Raw genomic sequence first — 4,827 nt, 5'->3', positions numbered from 1 at the left:
GCCCTGTAACCCACTTCCAGATGCACCAGCATTCCCGCATCATAATAGGTTGCTGTACCACGTGTAGCTATCTGGAGTGTTCTTGGTTTTGTTCTTCTTAAAGGCCTAATATCCCTAAGGTGCTGCCAAAAAACCCTGTATCTTCTAAGGCTTTATTAATATAATATTTTATTAATTAAATTACATAACTTCAAGAGATGTAGCATATTTAGGGTTTAAATAAAAAATAGGCATTTATATGCATTTTTCTGACCATATCTGAAATTTACATGTTTTCACAATTTGTGGGTACTCTAGAAACATAACCCCTGTGAATTTTGGGGGTCCATTGTACTACCGAAAAAGTTATAGAATACCTAAGTGAATAGTAAGATGTATATCTCAATGCTCAATGCAATCCCAAAGAAAATTCCAGGTTTGCTGTTGTTTCTTTTTTGTAGAAACTGTCTTGCTATACTAAAATTTATATGGAAATATGAAGGACTTAAAAATAACTAAAGGACAATTTTTAAATCACCAAGTTGAGGGATTCTCCTGTTAATTTTCTAATTTTCTATAAAACTTCAGTAATGAAAATAATTTGTATTGAAGAAAGAACATAGACAAATGGAAAGGAGTAGATAATCTAGAAATAGACACATACATATACAGCCAAAAAATTTCTCATACAGGTACCAAGACAATTCACTGGGGAATAGCTATGATGTTCACAGAACAGATCAATATAAGGGAAAATTCTATCCTGCATCATACCATACATAAAATTAAATTTGAAATGGATCAGGGACTTAAAGATAAGACTTAAAACTATAAAAATTTCTCAATGAAAGTATAGGAGAAAAATATGCTTTACTTCGGATAGGTTGAGGTTTCTTGTATAGGGCACAAAAAGCAGAAATCACTAAGGGAAACATGTGGTATATTGAGATTGAGCATAATTAAACCACTTACCATCGCTTCTCGGCCTTTTGGCTAAGATCAAGTGTAGTAAGCCACTTACCCATGAAATACATTGTTAGACAAAGAAAAAATTTAAGGTAAGTCATAGAGAAAAAATATTAACAATGTGTGTATCGGACAAAGAACTACTGTATGGAATGTACCAAGAAATCTTACAACTCAATAATTGGAAGAAAAATGACCTAGTGAAAAATGGGCAGCAGATTTAAAGAAAGACTTCAGGAAAGAAGACATATTAGTGAAAAAATGATGTGCTAATAAAAAGCAGAAGAAAAGATGCTGAATAGTATTAACCACCAGTGAAAAGCAATGAGATCCACAGTGAGATACTATGATATGCACATTAGAATATCAAATTTAAAAGATTGATGACATCCAGTCTTGAGAAATACGTAGAGCACTTGCAACTTCCACAACCAAAATGTGGTAATATAAATAATACAACCACTTGACAAAATACATACTTTGTTCAAAACCCCACCCTCTACTTGGTAAATGTTCATGCAAGATGAATGAAATGTTTACGTATGCCCACAGAAGGGCCTGTAGGAGAGTATTTAAAATGACTTCATTCATAATGGCCAAAAACTGGAAACATCTAAGATACTCATCAAGTGGTGAAAGGATGAAATAGTGGCATACTCATGCAGTGGAAAATACTCAGCAATAACAAGAGATGAATTACTGATAAACACAAGAACATTGAGGAATCTCAAGTGCATCGTTCTAAATGAGAGAAACCAGATTCAAAATGCCACATACTGTGTGCCTCCATATATGACACTCAGGAAAGGATAAAACTAAAGGTGTCATCAGTGGATTGCAGGGATTTAACCTCTTAACAGTTCCTGGCAGCGACACTCGGCCGGAGTGTTTGTTTATGTACTGATTAGCCAGACTGTCACTTGGGCAGGTGTCATTTCAACCAGTCGATTTCTGTATTAAATAAATTTGATATAATTGTCATTTTTATAATTCCAGCTATTTTATCTTATAAAAATTAACAAAAAATAATGCAAGTTATTGCCATCCTGTATTTTAAAACTTGGACTGGTAAGTGATTAAAGTGGGGAAAAAGGATTGATTAGAGAAAAGCACCAGGAAGGTTTTTGTTTTGATAAAAATATTCTATGTCTAGTTTGTGGTAGTGAATACATGATTGTTTACGTTTTTCAAACTGTAAAATGTGAAAGGCTAAACCTAAATGCCAGGAATTTAGACTTTATATCAATTATACTTCAAGTACATGACCTTAAAAGCATATAAATCCAACAATTTCCCTGCTAGGTATAAAATCAAAAGAAAGAAAATATACATTCCATACCAAAACTACTTCATAAATTTCATAGCAGTTTCATTCATAACAACCTCAGACTCGAAATATCTACCAATGCATGATGGTATAAACAGAATGTGTATCCACACAATGAAGTATTATTCATCAAAAGGAGAAAAAAAAAGAGAAACGAACTATTGATAAACCCATAAAAAATAATGCAAAAAACACGAGAAAACTTTTTTTGAGTGATTAATATGTTTACTCTTGCAATTGTGGGCATGACTTTATGAGTGGATATATATGTCAATATCCGTGAAATGTTTCATTGCAAAATATGCATTGTATTTTATGTGAATTCACAGCTCAATGTAATAAAATGAATATTGGTCAATATGAGTGCACTGAGGCCAAGGTTCTGCTTTTCTAAGATGTCTCTAAGTGATGACTGGGCTCCTGGGGTCCAGGCACCATACTGAGGAGCACAGCATTTCTCCTATCTCCAGGTGCTATCTCTTTAATAAGCTCAGAAGTTGCAAATCTTAACAAATCTCCCTATCTCTGAGCACATAGAATTTCCCTAATGACTTACGACTATACCATCAGCTTAAGGGACCAGTGTAAAATAGCAATCAGATTGAGCTCATTAGACTCAGGGTAAAATCCAAAGTCCTTAACATGGACAATAAGACTGCGCATATTCAAAGGACTTCTTTCATCTCAGTTCCCATTGGCTTTCAGTCACTATGCCCAAGGTCACTGATTTTCTTTCTTTTGTTGCTTACTTGGTTAAATCCTATTACTCCTTCACATCTCATTCTAATGCTTACTTCCTTGAGTGGCTTTTCCTGACACCTCAATATAAATGAAGATTCCTGATATGGGTATACTCTCTCTAGTGCTTTATACTAGAAAATGCATGATAGCTAATAATAACTAATGCTTAGAAATATTAAGACATAAAAATATCTATAGTGGTAGCTAGGTGTTGTGGCACACATCTGTAATCCCAGCATTCTGGGATCACAGGTTCGAGTCCAGCCTGGGCCGTTTAGTGACTTAGTGAGGCCCTATCTCAAAATAAAAAATAAAAGGGCTGAAGATGTAGCTCAATGCAAAACTCAATGTCTAGTACGGAAATAATTAATTAATTAATTTAAAGTAATTACAATGGCATTTGAAGAGGAGTAATTTTCATTAGAAAACCTTTTTACTGACAAAAATTTAACTGTGCTCTAATTCTTATTTTCAGAAAAAACTACTTCAGTTCTTTTGGAACTTCATTTTTGTCTTTCAAACACTGGGGAGCTGTGTATTTAGGAGGGATTAAACTTGTTTAATTGGTTGATAAAAGATTAAGGGATAAGGTAGGAAAATGAAGCAGACAATAAAAGAGAACAGCTTCATGCTAGATTACTAAAAAATTCAGGCAGCCTTCTCTATGGCTTGTCAACTCTTCTCTAAGAGAGGGAAAATAGACACCATTAAATAGTGTCAAAGTGCAGTTTAAAATAATTGCTTGAATCAGTGGTACCACCACCTGCCTCTCAAGCACAAGGTCCCAAGTTCGATCCCCGATAACCCCCCCCCAAAAAAACTATACCCAACTATAAAACAGATATTGTTGTATATGTCTTCTCCTTACACTAAAATGTCAGTTCTCAGAAGACCTTTAGGTACATATGAGGTACTTGTTAAAAGCCTGTGGAACAGTCTATCACATAAATACCATGTCATTCATATCTATGTTTTAGCTGGCCTTAATCCAAACTTTTTAATATTTTAAATATTTGATAATGGGCATGTTAAGAATCTTTGATTTATACTGAATTTCTGAAAATGCTACATCTTTTGGGCATTTTTTGAATAATGATATGCCTCCTAGAGGTAGCTACCTTCACCTTATTTATGGCCACAGAGTAGGTCCTAATGTTGGCTATAGAATAGATCCTAATGTGCTCATTCATATTATGCTGGTGGCAAAAGACCAGCCAAGAGTATGTAAGAACTAGGCATGAATCAGTAAAAACTCTTCACTATATTTTAGCTTAAATAAATGTTTATTTATGTCAAAAAATAATTGCTTGTGCACTATTTCTGTGACCCTCCATTAAAGTTTACCTATCTGCACCTTATTTGTTTCATCTCCAAAAGGTTGTTATCCAACTGACCTGTCTCCCAAAGCTATTCTGAAAACAAAATGGGATAACACATACAAGTGTGTTGGTAATTTTAAATTGTGTCAAATTGTAAATTAATCCGCTGACTCAAGGTAAGGCCCTTGGTTAACTGTACACAACTATTTCGTGCCCTCTCTTCTAATAGTTTCTAATACGTTCACCTCTTATTTTATTCTCTTATCACTTCACTGACCGATACTATCAGGTATTTCAGAAATTCATTATAGTCACCATCATTGTCTTAGTTGCAATTTTAATGAGAATATACCCAGTGTTTCACAATGGAACATATGAAGACGTGTCCATTTCTACATCACTAACAGTGGAAAGACTTAATTGACCTACTAATATGGACAATTATGTAAATATGTTAAGCTTTGTATTGAATTATCTCTACATTCCAAATAACTC

General features: G+C 34.0%; 1 pseudogene; it reads left to right on the top strand.

Moving 5' to 3' along the window:
- Positions 1 to 952: 952 nt before the first annotated feature.
- Positions 953 to 1,036, top strand: LOC147821123 (U2 spliceosomal RNA; annotated as a pseudogene).
- Positions 1,037 to 4,827: the final 3,791 nt, after the last annotated feature.

The sequence above is a fragment of the Heterocephalus glaber genome, unplaced genomic scaffold (genome assembly GCF_053883595.1).
Source record: "Heterocephalus glaber isolate CG9 unplaced genomic scaffold, H.glaber_assembly_v1.0 deba00001762, whole genome shotgun sequence".
NCBI classification, from domain to species: Eukaryota; Metazoa; Chordata; class Mammalia; order Rodentia; family Bathyergidae; genus Heterocephalus; species Heterocephalus glaber.
This window is presented reverse-complemented; position numbering and strand designations above follow the sequence as displayed.